General features: G+C 33.7%; 1 protein-coding gene across 2 annotated transcripts in view; it reads left to right on the forward strand.

The window, feature by feature from the left end:
* ERBB4 (erb-b2 receptor tyrosine kinase 4) overlaps nucleotides 1–23,329 on the forward strand; it is a 1,058,588-nt gene that overhangs the window by 690,340 nt on the left and 344,919 nt on the right. The gene's annotated exons all lie outside the window — the stretch shown is intronic.

Consider the following 23,329-nt stretch of genomic DNA (forward strand, 5'->3'; position numbering starts at 1 on the left):
AAGGTACCTTGGGATTTTTAATGGCCACTTATGGTCAAGTCTGGAGTTTTGCATCTCATCTAGAAAATAGTACCTCTGGGAGCAGAGTGTTTCCAGCTCCATTACTTGCTAACTACTGACAATATTTCTACAAATAGGGGAAGCAAGTGTTAAGTACTGATCACAAGAATTTTTTCTGTGAATTCACTTCTTGATTATTTGTTCAGGAGAGTACCGCATGTTTTATGGGTAGTGCTGCTCATTGTTGGTAATGATTGAGTATTGTAGCATAACTCTTCTGTTCAAAATTAGTTGAAATCTGCATTTTTTTTCCAGTATCACAGACATGTTTGATGACTTTAAAAAAACTATTAAACATTTTATTTTTAGAAACATATATCAACATTTTGTCATAAATAATACACATTAAGATATATGTATATCATAACTGATATTTTATTAAGAGTTAGATAGAATTTTTAGATTTTCATAGCATTATACACCATAAACAAACTTTAGTTGTATGGTATTTGCAATGAATTAAACTTTTTTTGATAGAATTTGTCATAATAATGGAGTCTTTTGAAAAAGAAATGTTTGAAGAGTGGAAATTCCTGAAGGGAAACAGTTCTTTTTGTTTTGTTATTATTTCTTAACATTTTTGACAATCTCTAGAATTTTGATAGATGCCTTCTACCTCACTTTCTTGATCTTCTCAAACTGCTGAAATTTTTTGGCAGAACAAGAAAACATAACACCTGAGGAAAGTCAAACACTTTTCTTTCTATGGAAAAGTTACATTAATGAAAAATACTTTCTGTATTGTAAAAATATTTTCGTAAGTGTAACACTTTATTTTTTAAATTATATGTCAAATCAAGTTGGACACACTGCTATTATTCTGTTTGTCACAGTAACTTTTAAAAAGTTTTCTTTGCCAGAAATTTTCTTTTTTTGAAATTTAAAAAGTACTTAAACTTTGACCTTGACTTTTCCACTTGTGAAAACCATGCATAGAGAGAATATTTTATACTTTTTTAATGAATATGATCACCATACAATTTATGGTGAGAGGAAAAAGAAGCGCTATTTATAATTACTCTGTAGGACAAACAGCTATCAGCTGACCCTGGAAATCAGATGTGTGACCACACTTCCTGTGGTGGGTTCAGTCACAGTTTGATTCATGTAGTCATGTGTGTGAATATGCAATTAAATAAAGTCAGATGGTACAGTGACTATGACCATAGGCTCTGGAACCTACTGCTTGTCATTGTACTCTGACACAATAATGCTGGAACATTACTGAGAAACTTTCAGATTGATTTACTCATTTGTTAAATGAGATATAGACATCGAACTCAAAGATTATGTTTCAGCAGATGAGTGAATTTCTACCTCTTTTGAGACTTTCATATTAATACCTCTATATTATTCTACTTATTTTCTGTGCAATTTCTGATAATTTTGAAGATTTAATTTTAATAGCTTCACCTGAGTATTCTGCATATGTATATATATAATGTAATTATAGGCTACATATTAGTATACGTATAGCAATTACATGTACACATACATGCATTTCACTATTTAGCAGTAATTATGGTGTCTTCATAAACATCATCTCATTTATCCTTATGTAGCACTCTGAAATAATATTATACACGTATTCTGATGACTACAGTGAAGCTCGGAGTTTTACTAACATTATCCAGATGACAGATATGTATTACATGTATGTATTACATGTATGTGTTATGTATGTATTACATGTATGTATTATGAATGTATATGCCTAAAGCATATTTTAAACAAACTGAACTCAAACTGTATTTAGACTTTTGTATTCTTGATTTTTTGTTCATGTATTCATGAAATCATTCCCATATTTTAAAACTTTTATTTTAAATATTTATTTTATAAACATATTTTTGTTTATAATTGCTGCATAGTATTTAGCATATATATGCCCCACATTTATTTAATTAGCCACTAGTGCTAGACATTTTACAAATTTTTATTTTACATTTATATATAACACTCGTAAAAATATTCATTTATATGACTTTTTGTCCAATTCTCTGATGAAGAGAGTGAACAATTCTTGATGCTTATTGACAAATTAATTTTGAGTGTAGTTTTAACATTAGTATTTTTTAAATATGTCCAATTTTTTAAAAAGTTAGGAGACTCAAGTGGCAAGGTTTCTCAGAGGAATTAAGGAGACTACTTCACTGTTCCTTCTTGAAGAACTAAGTCAATTAACTTCTACATGCCTTGTGTTTCACAGTTTTAGAATAGGGACAGTACTACAGAGTCAAAGGGGAAAAGTCCCAGAAAAGTGCTAGTTTTTGTGTTTAATATTGATGTTATTAAAAATATTCACTGGATGCAAAGATATATGGGATAATATCTATGTGCGTTAAGCACACAGAATTCCCTTGAAAAAAGGCAACATATGAAATAGAATACTGACTGTTTCCTATAACAAACTACGATGTAAGCAAAGAAGGTACCATAGAACTAACTGATCCCTGTTAGATTTCTTTCTTTTTATTTTGTACCTTTCACAATTCAGTATTTCAGAGTTTTCAAAGTACACAGTATTGCAACTCAAGAGCCACCTGCCACTATGACCCTTGACAGCATATTACCCTGGCTTCAGAGACTTCCTTATACATGGCCATTACTGAATTGTTTCACCTTGTTTCCCTATACTATTCTAAAACAAATAATAACAATAGACTAGAGAGTCCAGAAATAAACCCAGATATATATGGTCAAGCAATTTACAACAAAGGAGCCAAGAATATACAATGGGAAAATGACAGTCTCTTCAGTACATGGTGTTGGGAAAACTGGACAGCCACATGCAAAAGAAACTGGAGACTATCTTACACAATACACAAAAATTAACTCAAAATGGATTAAAGACTTCAGTACCTAAAACTATAAAACCCTTAGAGGAAAACATAGATGGTAAGTTCCTTGACACTGGTCTTGACAATGATTTTTTTAATTTGACACCAAAAATAAAGGTAACAAAACAAAAATAAACTAGTGCAACCACATCAGACTAAAAGCTTCTTCACAAGAAGGGAAATCATCAACAAACTGAAAAGGCAACCTACTGTGGGAGAAGATATTTGCAAATCATGTATCTGATAAGAGATTAATATCCAAAATATATAAAGAACTTCTACAACCGAGTAGCCAAAAAAAAAAAGATTAAAAAATAGGCAGAAGATCTAAATAGACATTTTTTCCAAAGATGTAAAAGATGGCCAACAAGTACATGAAAAGATGCTCAACATCAACATCACTAATCATCAGGAAAATGCAAATCAAAACCAATCAAAACCACAATGCGATATCACCTCAAACCTGTTCGAATGGCTATTACCAGAAAGATAAGAAATAAGTGTTATCAAAGATGTGGAGAAAAGAGAACCCTTAAGGACTCTTGGGGGGATGTCAGTTGGGGCAGCCACTATGCAAAACAGTATGGAGTTTCCTCAAAAAATTAAAAACAGAACTATCATATGATCCAGCAATTCCACTTCTGGGTTTTTATCCGAAGAAAACAAAAACACTGATTCAAAAAAAATATATGCATCCCCATGTTCATTACAGCATTATTTACAATAGCCAAGATACAGAAACAATCTAAATTCTATCAATGGATGAATGGAGAACATTGGGAATCTATGTACAATGGAAAATTATCAGCCATAAAAAAGAATGAAGTCTTGCCATTTACAACAACATGGGTGGACTTTGAGGGCATTATGCTAAGTGAAATAAGTCAGACAGAGAAAAAGGCAAATTCCATATGATCCCACTTATATGTGGAATCTAAACAAAACAAAACAAAAACTAAAGAAACAAACAAAAATCAAGCCCATAGATACAGAGAGCAGATAGGTGGTTGCCAGAGGTAGGAGTGAGTAAAAAGGTGAGGAGGGTTACAAGGTAAAAACTTCCAGTTATGAAATAAATAAGTCATGGAGATTTAATGTACAGAACGGTGACTATTGTTAATAATACTATATTGCATATTTGAAAGTTGCCAGAACAATAGATCTTAAAAGTTCTCATTACTAGAAAAAAAATGCTCTTACTATGTATTATGTTAACCACCACATTTTTGTGGTGGTCATTTGACCACATACACAAATAGCGGATCATATGTTGTATACTGAAACTAATATTAAATATCAACTATATCGTATTGTATAATACTATTTTTTAAATATTTATTTATTTTAGAGAAAGAGAGAGAGCATGGGTGGGGGGAGTGGCAGAGGGAGAGGGAGAGAGTGAATCTCAAGCAGACTCTCCACTGAGTGCAGAGCCCAACACAAGGCTCCATCTCATGACCCTGAGATCATGACCTGAGCCGAAATGAAGAGTCAGAGGCTTAAACGACTGAGCCACCCAGGCACCCCTATATTATATTATGTTATATTATATTAATTATATTATATATCATATCATATTATATGTCAGTTATACCTCAATTTAAAAAGCAACAATATATTCACATGGTTAAAAGTAACAGCCTTCTGCTTTGCCTAATGTCTAGCTCATTTCTTCTAATGGTTATCAATGTATGTCTTGAATATGATTTTTTCTTATTTCATTCATCTTAGACATTATCTATTAAATAGACTATGTCCTCAACCTTGACAAGTTTGTTCTTTAACTGTAAAAAATACTATATCCCTGTATCTAAAAGTTGAAAATCAGTATAGAGTATTTATGTTATTATAATTTTTGAAAACTCATTTGTGGCAGACACAAAAAAACTGTACTATAATTGTATTTATTTTCTTTTGCAGTTTTTTGTTTGTCTTGATTTTTTTGCTTAGCTTCTGTTTTCTTGCACTATTTGTTTTTATTGTAGTCTAATTATTTCCAAATACTTTATAATATAATGCATTTTATCAGTCTCCTTTCTTTCCTTTTTTTTTTTTTTGGTTTTCTTTTTTTTTATTATTATTATGTTATGTTAATCACCATACAGTACATCATTAGTTTTTGATGTAGTGATCCACAATTCATTGTTTTCATATAACACCCAGTGCTCCATTCAATACGTGCCCCCTTTAATACCCATCACCAGGCTAACCCATCCCCCCACCCCCCTCCCCTCTAGAACCCTCAGTTTGTTTCTCAGAGTCCATAGTCTCTCATGGTTCGTCTCCCCCTCTGATTCAACCCCCCTTCATTTTTCCCTTCCTGCTATCTTCTTCTTCTTCTTTTTTTTTAACATATAATGTATTATTTGTTTCAGAGGTGCAGTTCTGTCTCCTTTCTTTCTGAAGACCAGTCTTAGACCTTAAGTTTTATTTCATCAATCTGTGTTAGTTTCTGTAGGTCTGCTGCATCTATACTTTACTTTCTGTATCATGTCTTCTACTTTGTTGCTTTCTCCCATATTATCTTGAAGAATATCTTCATGTATGTACCCCCCCCAAAAAAAAGAAGAAGAAGAAAGAAAAGATGAAGAGTAAATTTACTAGGTCCTTGAATATCTAAGAATGTATCTCTTTTATACTCATAATTTATTGATGTTTTTGATTGGTGGTTTGAGTTTAGAATGCTAGGCTAAAAATAATTTTACTTAGTATCTGAAATACACTTTTTAAGATATAGTGCCCCTGTTGGGAAGTGTAATATTACTTTCCTAATTTTTTTTTATAATTCTCTATGTGTTTTTGGTTCTCTCTTTCTGGAAACCTTCATATTGATCTTCCTGGATGTATCCATCCTTCCTCCCTCCCTTCCTCCCTCCCTCCCTCCCTCTCTCCCTTCCTTCCTCCCTCCCTCCCACCCTCCTTTCCTTCCTTCCTTCTTTCATTTTTCTTTCTCTGTTTCTTCTGCTTTCTGGAAGAGTTCCTCAATTTTATGTTCCAATATTTCTATCAATATTTATTGGAAATAATAGCTTTCATTTTCAAGAATATTCATTCCTTCATTGGTTGTTCCTTCTTACAGGATTTTATTTTTTTCTTCCCACAGACTTTCCCCCAAATGATCTGAAGATATTAACAATATGTATTGTTGAAGTCTCCACTGCTTTCTGACTTATGGCTTATTTGATGTTGGCTTCACCATTTAAAAAATCTTGGTCTTTAATTTTATAAAGATTATATTTTGGTTTTGAAAAGATTACACTGTTAGACTGTGGTAAATTAATTGGTTAGAGGCAAGAGAATAAGTAAGGAGACACAGTGCAGTTACCTAACCAAGAGTTTGGAGAAGGGGCCACCTATCTCTTGAAAGACCAAGGACAGATCAGTATAAATAATAAATGTTGGCAAAGTATTTTAAATAAATACTTCTCTGCTTACTCTAGTTATATTTGTCTATCCTCATAGTCTCTCTTTTCTTTCTTTGACTTTAAATACTCTTTGTTTTCTCCACTAACCTCTTTTCCAGAAACTATTGTTAAACTCAGGTATTTCGGGTGCCTGGGTGGCTCAGTTGGTTAAACGACTGCCTTCGGCTCAGGTCATGATCCTGGAGTCCCAGGATCGAGTCCCACATCGGGCTCCCTGCTCAGCAGGGAGTCTGTTTCTCCCTCTGACCCTCCCCCCTCTCATGTGCTCTCTCTCTCTCATTCTCTCTCTCTCAAATAAATAAATAAAATCTTTAAAAAAAAAAAACTCAGGTATTTCATTAGACAGATCTTTGTCCTCCTTCAACTGTTCTCTGTAGTCAGATATGGAAAAAATATATATATACATATATAGGTTTAGGGATCACAGATCTATGGCAGATAGAGGTTGAGTAGAATCCTATTGAAATGACTTTACCTTCTGCTCAGGGGTAGAGTGAACACTCACTATTAGGGATGAAGAGTTGATACAGAAGGACCCACTACAACCATATCCCTCCAAAATGGACCTGGGAGGGAGGCAACAGCACTAAAACAAAACAAAACAAAAAACTAAGATAAGGACCTAGGGGAAAGAGGACAAGTCTCCTGAAATTCCTGTGTCCTAAGTACAGAGAAGAAATCAGTGTGTGGTTCCCAGAAGTCTTCTGGTAACCCTGGCATTTTGGGGGAGCAGAAGTAAAAACAGCAGGCAGCTAAAATTTTGCCTGCAGCCTACTCCTGGCTGAAAGCATCCTACTTGCCTGAAGTCAGTTCTTGAGATTTCTTTCTTTTGAAACTGATTAATGGAATGGCTTCTTTGGAATTTTTTTGGCCTGTTGATTTCAGTGATAGTGGGATCTGAATGTCTCTCAATTCATTTCTTCCCAAAGAACAAGGGTATATTATATAGAAATCAATTTTTTTTTTAGCAGGACCTCATTAGAATTATGAAATATACAGGTTGAAGCTTTTTTTTTTTTTAAGATTTTATTTATTTATTCATGAGAGACAGAGAGAGAGGCAGAGGCAGAGGGAGAAGCGGGCTCGATGCGGGACTCGATCCCAGGACTGTGGGATCATGACCTGAGCCAAAGGCAGACGCTTAACCAACTGAGCCACCCAGGCGTCCCCAGGTTGAAACTTTTCTTTACTCCTTTCCACCTCTAATCTCCAAGGATCAAGTATATATCCCCACCTTACTGACTGATTCAGGACCAACAAGTCTGGGATTATATTCCTGACTACAACTTTTTTTTTTCTATGTTTGCCCCTTTTATCTAAATTATAATTTAACCTTCCAATATCCTTTAATCTTTAATTTTCTTTGTGCTAGTAAGTTAACCCTATAAACAAGTCCATGCTAATCTAACAGCCAGTTACTGAATTTCACCTTCCAGGTGACATAAAAGCCTTCACCTACTTAAAATTCACGTGTGATTTCAGTGGTGGGAGTGTGATGTCCTGTGGTGATATTTCAGCAGCACACATTCCAAACTTCATAATATAGCCAGAGGCTTAGTCCACCTCCATGACAACAAATGGGGATCACAATAAGAATGAAGAGGAGGGATGGAATTCATTGCATTCTAGACTTCCATTCTTCACATAACTATAGGAACTTTTGCACTTTTCTTTCTTTTTTTCATGACTTTTATAACTGCCTCGTCTTCCCCTTCCATTCTCTATCAGTAGGTAGAGGAGCTGATAAGACTTGATGAATGAGATCCTATCTCCGTATGGTTATTTAGGTAAAGGCTGGATATTGAGGAATCCCCAGATTTATTAATAAACCAGATGCAGTAAACAGCTAGTCAAAGACCATAACTGGCCGACAGCTTTGCTTGGCATGGGGAATGTTTACAAAGGGGGTCACTACCCAACACATTCTGGATTTGGGCCCCTGAGAACAAAACTGAGCTCCGGCAACCCTGGAGTCACACTGTCTCTTGGTAACACTCCTCTGAAGTGGACAGCCTCTGCGCCTTTTAGCTGCAACAGTTCTCCCCCAGTCTGCCCTACTTCCAACCCACTCTGTGTTCCTGAAACCTCCCTCACCTTACCCATTTAAGGCCAACCGCTAGGAGATGTTGTAGAATTCATTATTGTCTAGCTGTTCAGCAGTAACTTAGTACAAGCTATATAGATAAAAGTATAAGTAGTTTTTGATCTTTGTTTTTGACAATATTTTTGCCCATTTACTTCCTGAGAAATGGTCTTTTTAAATCTATTCAGTGAGTAATGATATACTTTGAATTGACTTCTCTCTACTTCTGAAAATAAATGTTGGTTTACATAAAAAATTAAATGTGGTACATCTTTCTATTATTAATATGCATTTGCCACCTGTCAGCTGAATAGATCCAAAATTGCTTATTAACAAAGTTGAGTGAATAAATGGAAAAAGTGTATAAATAAATGAACTTCTACACTTCAGGATGTCGACATTGTGTGGAAGGATTTTCCTTGAAAATGTGCCAACTTTTTTTTTTTTTTAACTTTTGGATCACATCTTATTATCCTAGCTGTAATTAGAAACCGTGCGAAATTAAGAACCATTAAATTCAATGAGTTTTCAGCATCGGAAATTTGCCCAGAGGCACCAGCCGATGGGTCTGCCTAGAACTGGGTTTCATAGAGTTCTCTCTCCTCTCCTCCCATTGATTCTAAAAGGGAGCGTCTTTTCCACTTAGCTAATTAATTACACCTGCCAATAAGCAGATGGTTCTGCAGGCTTTGAAGCATGGAAATAGCTAGGTGCATATCAGCTAGCTTAAGCTTCCTTCAGTTGCAATTTAGATTATATCTCTTGAAGCTGCAAAGAAAATAAAGTATTACATAATTACAAAAGATACGGTATTTTAAAATATTTTTTATTTAAAAAATGTACTTTAAGGTATAAATTATCATTCCTTTTTTTAATTCAACACAAACATACTTTTAAAATAATTATGTTTATCATCTAGTTTGGAACAATACTTGCCAGATGTTATCATCTAATTGTTCTGAGCTCTGAAGTAAAATGAGACTACAGGAGCAGTGCCACTTAGAAAATTGTTAAAAATGGTTCTGAAAATATTACAGCTTTTTAGTAAATAATGTTTTGCGTTGTTGTTTAATGATAAAAAGAAAGAGATGTATATGTAACAATGGCGAAAGTAGAACTGAGGGCACTTAGTGGTACTCCTACCAACATCCCCACTTGTATTCCACATTTTTATGCTGGTCTGGTTAGTCACCTTTATTTTTTTTCCCCTTGCATCTCAATCTAGGAAGCTTTAAATAGAGATTATTACTGGAGCTTAATTTTCTATGTAAAATTCTTTCAAATATGACAAAGCTGTATAAACACATCCCACAAAAGTAAATTAGGCATAGAATATGAATGCGTACAAGATAATCTATGAAATATTCTCTTTAATGAGGTCATATTAAATTATCTAGTTTAAATCTTTTTGAATTCACAATTAAATATTTAGTCTCATAAAATTTCTAAAAATATTGTCTCTAATTCTACTTTACATGTGAGAAAATTTTAGTTAAGGGCTTTATACTTTGAAAGATAATGAAGTAATTAAAATTGAACATATCCTTTTGTTAGAGGTAGAATAAAAATTCTTCCATGTAGGGCGCCTGGGTGGCTCAGTTGGTTGAGTGCCTGACTCTTGATTTCAGCTCAGATCATGATCTTGGGGTCTCAGGATCGAGTCCTCTGTGGGGCTCTGTGCTCAGCACAGCATCTGCTTGAGATCCTCTCTCCTTCTTCTCTTGCTGTTCCCGCCCCCCATTTACTGGCTCTCTCTTTAAAATAAATAAAACCTTAAAAAAAACTCTTTGATATACAATATTTTACATTCTTACTTGGTTTCTCAATACATTTATGAAATTAATGTAAATAAAATTAATATAATATCCCAAACTCCCAAATAAAATCACCTCTCTCCTTTTCCACTATTTTTTCTTTTCCACTATTCTATTTTTCTTAAGATTTTATTTATTTGAGAGAGAGAAAATGAGAGAGAGAGAGCATGAGACGGGGGAAGGTCAGAGGGAGAAGCAGACTCCCTGCTGAGCAGGGAGCCCGATGCGGGACTTGATCCTGGGACTCCAGGATCATGACCTGAGCCTAAGGCAGTTACTTAACCAACTGAGCCACCCAGGCGCCCCCTTTTCCACTATTTTAAATAAAAGTTACCTGGTAGATATATCTAAAGATGGATATATTTAATTATTTCAAATAGAAAAGGATAATTTTTAAAACTTATACCTTAAGAAGATACCTCAATCTTCTTGTACTATTGAGTGGTATACAATTTAATTCAATAAGTTTACCTGCAGAAAGTCTCTTGTGATAAAGTGACATTAACCATATGTTTTAATTTTGAATTCCTTTCTCTTCCACTCTGTGAGTTTTCCTCATTTGCCTTTAAAATTATCAGGATATTAAGTTTAATGTTAAAATAAACTTTCATTGATTTGATTTCACTAATTTGAATGCTTTGTTCTTTTGATCTCTTTGTATTAATTGTTCAGCAACAATAGGAAAAAACATGAGGGCATTGCAGATTTGGTTAAGAGAACCAAATGCCCTACACATATAAAAGATACATTTTCCTATTTTTATTTTTATTTATTTTTTTAAGATTTTATTTCTTTATTTGGCAGAGAGACAGAACACAAGCAGGGGGAGCAGCAGGCAGAGGGAGAAGCAGGTTCCCTGCCAAGCAGGGAGCCCAATGTGGGGCTCGATCCCAGGACCTTGGGATCATGACCTGAGCTGAAGGCAGCCGCTTAACCGACTGAGCCACCCAGGCGCCCCTACATTTTCCTATTTTTAGAATGGAGTTGCAAAGTACATAGAGGCAGATTCTAGTCAGGCTATGATTTTGGATAAGGTAATTAAAAATCATTGCGCCCTATTCATTAAAGCAGAGCTTCCAAGGACTAAGCATAAAGTCCCCATGTACTTGAAAATAGTAAAGTTGCCCTCCTTTCTTTTCTTTAATTCAGTCTTTTTACTGAATTGAAGGGTTTTTCCTTAAGTAGGCTGAATTCTTGAAGTTTTATTGTGCTGATTTTTCCTCTGTGTCTACTTTTGACAGACGCAAAAGGAATGCACCTCTAATGATGAGGTTGGGATATAATCCAAATATCTAACAGAGCCAAGATTTTTTTTTCAATGCACAATTTTTCATGTAGGAAAAGGTACCCTAAAAGCATAATTTTACCTTTCAACTCAATAAAATATTTTCAAAAAGGACTTCAGGGAAATTACTGAGTTCTTAATTATACTTAGAAGTAGATTATATAATTTAGAGTTGTACCTCATCTCTGCTTAAACTTTTTTGTCCTTTAAATTTCTCAACCTTTCCTTTTATTATGGAAGAATAAAAAGTTTAAAAGCAGGATCTCAACTCAGCAGTTCATGAGTTGGAATCATAGTTCTCTAGAACTCCTACCAGTTATTTAGCTCTCTAAACTTCAGTTTTCTCATCTGTAAAATAAGACTAGTAATAATTACCTCATAGGACTTCTGTGAGGATTAAGAGAAATGCTGCATTATAAAGATGTTCAAATAATGGCAGCACTTACGAAGAGGCACTAGAGTGAGGTGGTTAACCATGGGCTCTGGAACCTGCTATGCAGGCATCCTAGCTTGACCCCTATATGTGAAACATTCAGCACCTTGTTTAATCATTCTGTGTGTCTCTTGTTATGCGATTGGGGTATTGGAATCCTACCCAGAAAAAGACAACTCTGAATTTAAGGATGTTAATTAATATACTGTTAAATATACTATTAAAAGGGCATCTGAAACTCATGCAAGTTGAAAATAATTTTTTAAAATGAAATAAATTTTTTTTTTTAGATTTTATTTATTTATTTGAGAGAAAGAGAGCACAAGAGGGGGGAGCGGGAGAGGGAGAAGCAGATTCCCTGCTGAGCAGGGAGCCCGATGCGGGACTCGATCCCGGGACTCCAGGATCATGACTTGAGCCGAAGGCAGTTGCTTAACCAACTGAGCCACCCAGGCGCCCCGAAATAATTTTTTTTAAAAAGCATGCACAAACCTATATATTCTAATTTTGCCTAATAACCCAGCCCCAGCTCTAGCTCTCTCAGAAGTGTATTTGTAAGAAGGAGCAGAAAAGATTGTTAAGCAGGATAGAAGAAATTTGTTTACCAGAGAATCTTTCTTATTTTCCTAATAGCAATAATAATAATACATCAATTAAACATTTGCTCTATGACAGATATTGTGGTGAGCATTTATATATATGAACTCTTCTTCTCCTTACAGTTGTCCTGGGGAGAGGTATTACTAATGTCTGCTTATTATTAATATCTATTTTATAGGTAAAGGACCGAGGCTTGGGGAGAATAAGCAATGTGACTGAAGCCCCACGAGTAATCTGTGGTGGAGTCATGGTTACCCATTCTCACCCCACAGTCTGTGCAGAATTTACATCCCATCAGTCTTCTCTTCTTGAATTTTGGCATCTGGAGTTGACTGACTCATCTGACATTGTTAGGCAGATTGGCACTTGAGTCATTTCTTCACATCCAGTCTCAAGAGCAGCCAAATACCTGAAATAATTTTTAAATCATATTTATTAACCTAGGAAAGTAGAGGCATTCTAAAATAAGAATGCATCTTAATTTAGAAGACATGATAAGGTTATAGAACTTTACCAGGGCATAGTGGATCCTATTTTGTTATGACATCAAATGTCACAAGATGAAAATAATTTTTACAATGGGGAAAAATGAGAGTGGTGGTTCTAGGAGCCATAGAATATAATGATTTATTAGAAATGATGTCAAGTACTTTCTGTAGAAATTTTAATAAGTTTCTTCTTCAGATATTTTAGATATCTAGTTTTAACTCTTAAAATCTCTGAGCAAATACAGTATTTGATTACATCTTGTCTTTATTCAAGAGTAATGGCTTTGTTTTCCTTATATTAGCCAGCAGTATTATTATAGTTTAATGCTTGTTACACATCTACTTTTTATTATGCATTTTATTGATTTAATTTTTAACTTAATAAATTTAAACAAAAGTGTGGAGCAGTCCCACCTCCCTGCTCAACCCTGAGCTACAGAGATGTGTTTAATAGTGCTCTCTGTTTCCTAATTAATCCATCCTGCTGCAGTAAAAATGCCAGATTCTTGAAATGGAAGAGGAGAGCTTAGCTTACTTGTCCCTGTCCTTTAGAATTTACCCTTATTTCTTTGAAGCACAATGGTAATGGCAACGATGGAAAGGTCACTTGGAAATTGCCAGTGGAGACATTGGGACCTGTGAACTATGCACCAACCTGAAGTGAACAGAGGGAAATCTAACAGCTTTTGCAGCCAGTGCTTCATAAAATGATGATACTCCTATTCTATCATTTATTCCTGATTTTTTCCAGATTAAAACTCTATTTAAAAAATCTACTTCATTTGGACCTAATTGTGGGTTTTTAAAGTATAATAATACCAGCTTCTGTACATTGTTATTTTATGACTTACTTTGTAAAATGGCATTTTTATTTATTATTTTTAATATCACTTTAACAAATAGGCATTTTAGCAAAGACATCTTCCCCCAAAGCCATGTATATGTTATTTTTAAGATTCTTATATAGCCTTTTAAAAATCTTGATGTTTGAAATAGTATAATCATTTTACAAGATTAAGTCATTCTTCTTTCTCTTGCTTTATCTTTTATCTGCAAGTCTTAGCTTGCCAGCAACAGACATACATAGCATTATTGTTTATTATTACTGTCATCAGAACAAATCATACTTTTCTGAAATACTCTAAAAAAGTAGTAAGGAAATCACACATTGTGAGAAGAGTTATTAAAACTATACAAACTAATATTGTAGGTGAGATATTTGAAAGTGACCTTGCAGTGTATCTCAGGCTTATTGTGTTAAAGCCTATAAATAAAAGGGACAAAGCATTTCTGGGTACTAATATGACTTACCCCCTTATTGGTAATGAAAACATTGAACTCTACTGATTTGTTCTACTGAAGCTATTATATTTTCTGGAAACGTGGAGTAGTTAAGAGGATTGTTGTCTGTATTGAGGGCTTTCTGGGAGGTAGGGGAATAAAAATATTTGATCTTTATGTAAAGGAGTGTTCTATTTTAATAGCAAAGATAATGAATTTTTCATTCTTTCTCTTTATATACCTTTAATTATGTTTCATCTTTATCAGATAGATACTTGTTGTGACTTTTGCATCCATCTTTCAGAATTCATACTTTGCTCTTTGTTTATGTAATTACTGATATAGTTTTAATATATTTTCCAATATATTTTAAAGTATCATTTTCAGAACATTGAATCAGATTCCCCTGCAAAAAAAAGAAAATTACAAGTTAGGAGGGTAACATCTGGTACATTAACTTACTCAGTTGTTTACTAATAAACTCAAATAGAGATAAAGTTTTCCACAGTATTTTGTGTTTCACACATTGAAAGACCCTTCCTCAAGTAAACAATAAACCTCTTGCCTATGAAAACCATATTTAAAAAATAATATTTAAGAGACTAAACCTTATTAATCATTGGGGAAGTGCAAATTAAAGTAATACCACATCATACCAACCAGAATGTTTACAATAAAATACATAGAAAAAAAAAGAAAGAAATAGGGGTTGACAAGGCTAAGAAGCAAGTAGATGGGAATATAAATTGGTAAAAAGCACTTTGAAAAACGGATTATCACTATGGTCCAGCAATTTCATTTCTAGGTATGTATGCAATATAAATGTGCACATTTGGTTACCAAAAATCATATGCTAGGATGTTAATAAGAGCATTATTTGTAATAGCCCAAATGTGGAAGGCACTCAAATGCCCGTCAGTGTAGAATGGACAAATAAAACCTTCAATACCATACAGCAATGAAAATGAACAATGTGGATGAATTTTATAAACATAATATTGAGCAAAGGGGAGCCAGACAAGAAAGAATGCATGTGGTATTATTCCATTTATTTAAAATACAAAACTAGGTAAAAGTAATTTTGTTCAAACTCAGGATAAAATTTCCTTAAGGGAGTGGTGTGAAGAAGAAAGCATAAGGAAGGCTTCTGTGATGATGGAATGTTCTATTTCTTTATCTGGGTGTTGGCTACATAAGAGTGTGTACAGTTTGTAAAAATGCATTGCATATTATATATGCACATCTATGTGTGTATGTTATGCTTTAGTGAAAAAGTTTGAAAAACTATGTATTTGCTGAAGTCATGAGATTTATGTTTTATAAGTATCCAGAAGATGCAAGATTTCTTTTGAGTCAGGATGACAGAAACTGCTTGTTGTCTCCCAATATCCATTACCACTGACTAGCTTTTAAATAGTATATGAAGTTTAGCTAATCATATGGCCACCCATGAACAAATTCGTGGAGCCAACAGCTAGGCACAAGGAAGGTAGGGAATCAGTCTTTGTTCGGTGGCTCTTTGCACGGACCTTCATTAAGAGACAGTGCACTTTCCTTCATCTTTTGCATGGAATTTACCAGGTAGAAACTCCTCTTGTTTTAAGGATGGTGGAGCAACAAGATGAAATGGAATCTGGGCCCCTGATGACTGTGGATTTTCCATAATAGCTTTGAATCACCAAGCCAGACTTTTATAATAAATAAATAAATAAATAAATAAATAAATAAATAAATAAAATTCTGTCTTCTTTTAAATATAATCTAATCTAATACTAAGTAATGCAAAGTTTATATAAATACATAGAAAAAGCATTACTCTTGTTTATACTAATGAGTAAACAGCTCTCTAAGTAATTACTAAGTATAAAGTGTAGTATAATCAACAACTGTGTGACAGATACCGTGAGTACAATATTTCCACTATAGAGTTGAGCAAACTGAGTTTCATAAAGGTCTACAAGGTCACACATCTTGGACGCAGAAAACTAGATTTTGAACTTAGTTTTACCTAGTTACCTAGATTTGGTGTTTTTGCCTTTGCACTTAAAGCCCCAAGAGTGGAAGATGGATCAATCCATCATCTATTTATCTGTCTATCTACCCACCCATCTACCTATAGCATATCTATCTGTATGTTTGTCTGTCTTATCTAACCAGCTGCTTACTTATATGTATATGTATCTATCTACCTATAGTATAGAATTTACTATGACTTTAGTATGCAAGATGAATTTGTGGGGAGAGTGGGCTTGAAGCAAAAAGTTCAATCTGCTATGAGATGATAGAACCTGAATTAAGAATAGCAGTACATGTAAAAAGAATGGGATAAATTAAGAGACATTATGACAAATTTTATTCAGGATATCAGACTGATTAAATATAGAGGTAAATGAATTAATGGTAAGTCTCAAGTTTGGAGTCTACTTGACTTTCACAGCATGTTATTCTGATCTTAACTGAAATAAGGAAACATAGGGGGAGTAAAAGTTTGGGAGAAATTATTAGGGGTAAATATTAAACATATTGGCACATACATAGAATTATATAATGAGGTAAGAGAACAATTTGAAAAGGAAATCCTGTAATCATAATTTAAAGCAATTACAAGACAAAATTTATTTTTAAAATTTTCCAGACAACATCAATGAGTTTAAGTAGATTACTACTTCCCTAATAGATAAGAAGAATTAATACATTAAGATTACACTAATTTCATTCAATATTTTATGTGATTTATAATGTGAACATTATCTAGTACATGAAGAGGAAATATGACTTACATTAGACTATCAATTCAGCAACCGAAAACTTTCTTACAAATATCAGTTATGTTCTCAAGATATGTTGTTATTGTCATTATAATCATCAATTTCTACTATGTGCTTGACACTTTTTTTTACACTAAGGCCACAGAAAGATGTATGTCATGGTTCTTATCCTCTAGAGATCTATAAGAGGGGAGATAAGATAAGCATGCAAAAGGATAAAGAAGGTAGGATAGTATTTGCTCTGTCAGGGGAGTGGTTCAAATAATCAGTGTTATATGAGTTAGCAGCAGTTAACCTCTAAAAGCTAGATGGTCATAGTAGACTTCTCAGAGTTCGGACGCAAGTTGAAACATAATGAAAGCTAAGAATTGTACACTGGAACTTTATGGAGAGCATTACTGAGCTCTATTCAATTGAAATCAAGATATTTTTGCCATTATTTTCTATTTTAAGCTGATTTTCAGCCAGTGAACCTAATCATTTCTTCTTGAAATTGCCTGCTTGGATCAGAAAACTGTCCGCTGTTGCTTCCTAGCATTCATTCAGTATCCGCATCCATGAGCTTTTGACTCTGATCATTGAGCTGAAATACAGAGGGTTACATCACTCATTTACATTATCACCTTCTCCCCACTCCCAATACAAATGTGACATTTCAATTTTGCACACTTCAACTCTCCTTAAATCATCTGTATAAAAACTTCAAAGCTTGATTGATGATGAATGAGCCATTGTCTCCTCAAGCACCCGGTTCTCATTAGCCTTTAGAGTCTCAGCTTATTAATAATGAACCTTGAGGGCTGACCCAGTGGGGTAGCACAATTCACTGTGCTCCCAGCTGAAAGCTCTGGGTTTGAGAAAGATATAGGAATCTCTGGACCAAGTCCATTCCAGAGATGATGTATTAAGTATCACAGGTGGATGATGTGAGCTATATTACTTTTGTATCATTATCTGCCAACAGACTTGTGTGGCTTAAGGTGATGACAGTAAGAAAGATACATTGCTTTATGTCTGAGAAAATCCAGTGACTGCGTCCTATAGCTTCATCTTGAAAATGGGCTTTGCCACTTTGGATTCTGACTTCTTGACTGTGACCTTTGGCTTGGTTAGGCAATATAAGTCTGATATATGGATTAGTCAGACATTCCCACAGTAATTAGACAAGTGCAATATCTCTAATCTTTATTTATTTATTTTTTTTTATTTTTTTTTAAAGGTTTTATTTATTTATCTGAGAGAGAGAATGGGAGACAGAGAGCATGAGAGGGGGAGGGTCAGAGGGAGAAGCAGACTCCCTGCTGAGCGGGGAGCCCGATGTGGGACTTGATCCCGGGACTCCAGGATCATGACCTGAGCCGAAGGCAGTCGCTTAACCAACTGAGCCACCCAGGTGCCCCTCTAATCTTTATTTTTATTATCATTTTAACTCTAAGGTTTACCTGTAGATGTGCCCATGCAAAACAAGACATTTAGATATACAATCAGGGATTGATGTTAAGTATTTCATTCTTGCTTTTTTGATTTTCTTATATTACCTTTGGTAGCTTTGTGAGTAGAAGTAAAATGTTTACTGTTGATACCAGTCATGTAGACTATAGTGGAATATGGCTAACTGCATTTAAAATTATCTTTATTTTGTAAAAAAAAAAAAAAAAGACATTCAGTCTTATTTATGAAATAGTTACAAATTGTGCATGGGGTCAAAGCAATTTTGTCAACTTCTTAAACTATGTAAGGAGGTCATATTAATCTGTATTTTCAGCAGGGATGCTTCATCACAATTAGGCTATTTCATACCAGGCAGGGGAGGAAAAAAAACCATGATTCAGTATTTTATCACATTTTCTTTTGAGAGGATATATTTGCAAAATGTCAGCGATTCTTTTAATGGTCAGTCATCCCCAAATTCACTATAATAACTAGCATTTGAAAAGAAATGAAGAGTGCAAAAGAACTTATTTAAATAACACAAACATTTCCTTCTTCATTAGACTCATGCAAATGGGAAATCAAGGGAAGAAATGGTCAAATGGACAATCTTTGCGGATTGGAAGACTAAGACACAAATACTTTATAACCTCTTATATGTCATATTGGCACTTTACACCTTTCTAGAAAATAATTTAAGGAACAATATGAGGTAGATTTACAATTCAATATAAGAAACATGCTCTTACATATACTAGGTAATTTGTACAGGTTTGAGGAAATTTGATGTGTCCAGGATAGCTCAAAATCATCATTATTTACTTGATAAATAATAACTGAATTTGATGCACAAAATAGGTTTAGGGATACAGAAGAAAATGTCTAAATGTGACTTATAAATATCCAACATACTGCTTGCAGTAATTTTGTACATTATCAATTATAAGCATTTTATATAATAAAAGCTATTTATCTTTCAGCTTATAAAAACTATTTTTTAAATTTTTTCCTATACTCAAGATAGATATTTATTGGCCTACCCAAATATGTTTTTCTATAATCAGGCTATTATATTTGATTTCATAGAGCAAATATTTATTGTGTATCTGGCTTCTGCCTTGCATAATGCTAGACACTGGGGATAGAGTTTTGACCAAAACAGAAATGACCTCTGACATAATGAAATATAGAACCAGTTCAGATAAACTATAGAGTGTTTAAGGAAAAAAAAAACTTTCATTTTTACTTTGATTTGGTCAGAATTTAAAATTAAAAGTTACAACAGAAGTTAATTGATCAATGTTGGTGGCAAATTCATGTTACTTTTGTGTTTTAAGTTTGATTTAACAAATATGTGTTGATTAGCTATTGCTTCAGGTTTGATATAGATACAGAACTGAAAAATATTCCTTGCCTTCATAGAGTTTAGTCTAGTATTTCAGTTATAAATTGTGTGCTATATATGTTAAATTCAATGTATGTAAGAGTAGTGTTGATTATAATTTACTTACTCTACATACAGAAAGATTCATATTTTTTACTTGACTTGCATGCATTAATCTAGTAGGAAATGTTTGATACACAAACCTGTTTAAGTGTTTGGCAGAATTTTTTAAAAATTAAATATTTCTTGCATAGAAGATCATATTTCATATATCTTACCATACTTAATTGTGACATTTATTAAAAAGAGTTCTGTTTTGTGAACTTACTGGGAGTATTTTTATATAATATGATAAAAAATTCATAGCAGTTTTTTTTCTACCAATTATTACAATGACCAAGATTCTATATGTGTTTCTCCTAATTTTCTCTGATATATTTCCTACAGTGGAAGTGAAATACAATAGATGGGATGACCCTGAGGTTATTTACTTATTCTTTAAGTCATTTCACTTTTCCAGGCTTTGTGCATCTTTATGTGAATGTCAGTTACATTTGTGCTTGTTTTCTATATTACTTAGAATTGGAAATCCTCTTTTTTGTCATGGTTTAAAAATTTAATTATTAATCACTTAATTTCATTCTAATGGAAGGGAAACTCTCTTGGCATAACACAGATCCAATAAGTCTTTAATAGAATTTATGATAACTCTGCTGTTCTTGTTTGTTGGTAAACATAGATCTGAAGTATGACCAGACATTTTCCTGATATCTTCTTGGATAAATATCTTACCAAGCATTTCTCTTTTTCTAATCCTTGTCTTTCTTTCTAATCTAAAAAGGCAGCCAAGCCATAATAGTCAAAAACATTAGGAAGCCCTTTTGTCCAGTAAATAGTCTGTGTTTCCAACAACTTTCTTACAGGTCAATATATTTCCCTAGAATTTTCTTGGTTCAGAAATAAATCTAACTGAATATTTCACCAAAAAAGCATATTAAATTAAAGTTTAAAATTTTGTATAGGAGCACCTGGGTGGCTCAGGCCAAGAATCTGACTCCTGGTTTCTGCTTAGGTCATGATCTCAGGATCCTGAGATTGAGCCCCATGTAGCTCTGTGCTGGGCATGGAGCCATTTAGGATTTTATCTCCCTCTCTCTCTGTCTTCCCTCCCACCCCCTTATCCCATGTGCACTCTCTCTCAAAAAAAAAAAGTATAAAGTTATAAAATCAATGTAAACTATACCAATGAATAAGTACAATATTAACATTTCCTCACCTATCTTTAGGTAACCAAATTGATCAAAAGAAAATGTAAGATAAAGTATATGTTAAAACTCTCCTATAAATGTCAATAAAATGCTCATTTTCTGATTATAGTGTTTCGACATTCACCAACAGAATACAATCTAAGCCAAATATAAAGGAAAAGACTATTTTCAGGGAAAATAGACTCATACACGAATAGACTAAATGTGCCTTATAAATCCATCATTAAATACTAGAAGTTTATAAATCTTCCTGACCAGAATTGCTAGCAGATGCTGGGTTTTGAATTTAGGGTGTTATCCAAACTGATCATGATTGTAGTCTTAATTTGAAATTTTAACATGTAAGATTATACTTGAATTATTACTGCCTCTTTTCTAAATCCTTTTCCAAGTATAAATCAAGCTTTTGAACAGAATATTTCTGAGAAACAAATGTCAACATTGGTAGCAGATTAATATTGTTGAAGGGATTTGATGAGATTATTATTCAGTATAATATAATCTGATTCCATTTAAATATTTTTAGATAGGAAGTTAGAGATGGATACTGTGTTCCTTCAATATGAACTATTTGAATTATAATGTGAATCCTGAAAAATACACTCTTTCTACAATATTTGAGCTATTGTTTTCTCCTCACATTTTTTAAAGTAGAACTTTTCCAAATGTAGACTGAAAAATAACCTTCATTTCCTGGATAGCAGTCAAAATCTCCTTTCTTGCCACCTAATGAAGAATTATTTCTAGAGCAGAAGAGCATCACCTAATGTCTCATGAGAAAGCTATTAGTATGAGATTGTCACATTTCATAGATAGAAACTTTAATGCCAAGCATTAATGTAGAAATCCATTTTCACAATCTTTCTTATGTCTTATATCTCCCTCTGCTTTGATGAAGATTGTATGGTTAGGTCATGAAAAATAATGAACTGGGTTTTAGAAGTAGAAAGATGATCTAATTTATTTTTGTTTCTTTTTTTTTCCTCACCTGAGAAAATGGAACCAATAGTCAGTGAAAGGATTGATGATGAGAACTGGAGTGATTTTAAATGTGGAAAGCCCTGCGACGTCAAAATTAATCTGGTGCATTTTATAAATACAATGCAATAAGGCAATTGAGATGTGCCCACCTATCTTACTTCCACAAATACTCCTCTTACGGTGTCATATGTTCCTTTCATCCTTTTATCTCCCTCCTTGGTTTAAGGTGACTCTTAAAAGTTTAGCTAGGGATACTACACAAGAAAGAGATAATTTTCTCAAGGCCACCATGGGAAATAGAGTAGTTGCCTTCCCATTATTCATCTTCCTCTTCTTTCTCACTAACAGTCCTGCTTGTTTAAGTTTTTTTCAAGTAGCAATAAGTCCACCCAGCCTCTCTTGTAGTAGGAATGCTCATGGGACACTGTTCTGGCCAATAAAATGCCGACATAATCCTTGGGGAGAACATCTCTTCCCAAATAGAAAGTCAGAGCCTCAGTAGGAGGATGTCTCTTGCTTGCTCTTCTGTTTTCATCTTGTCTTGAATTCAGACAGACACTTTTAGATACATCAACCTTCTTGTGCCTGTAACAAATAAAACCAACACACAAAACAGATGTGGGTCCTGTGGACACCACTACCTCCTATAGATTTCTTATGTGAGAAAAATCATCCTCTAGCTATATAAATTATTGTTAACTGTTTTTGTTACTTGTAACAGTGTATTATGGACTGAAATATAATTTCTCTTAAGTTGTTTTTATGTTGGATAGAAGGGGTAGATATTGAGGAGGAAGATGCTATGTGTATTTCTAACCAATTTCTTCAAGTAGTAAGAATAGTATTTTCCAAAAAAAACCAAAAAACAAATAGTACTTTCGGAGGGAATATCTTTTTTTTTTTTTTTTCTGGATAACTTAAAGCAATCTGCAAGAGAATTTACATATACTATCAGCTATTGTTCAGGGGGAACAAGTTAGCTGATCAAGGCCAGTGTGAAATAGAGAATCAAGTAAAAATTGGCTTTAGTGCATTTTATCCCATGGTCCTGCCATTGTTCCGATGAACCATCAGGTTTTTATTATGTCTTTGTGTTGTTCTTAAAGAATAACTGGCAATTCTATTGATTCCATTTGAGAGGATCAAAGATCAAAGAGCATTTCTTCATAATTGAAACATTAATTTTAG

Source organism: Leptonychotes weddellii, chromosome 3 (assembly GCF_054177405.1).
Source record: "Leptonychotes weddellii isolate Sample4059 chromosome 3, ASM5417740v2, whole genome shotgun sequence".
NCBI classification, from domain to species: Eukaryota; Metazoa; Chordata; class Mammalia; order Carnivora; family Phocidae; genus Leptonychotes; species Leptonychotes weddellii.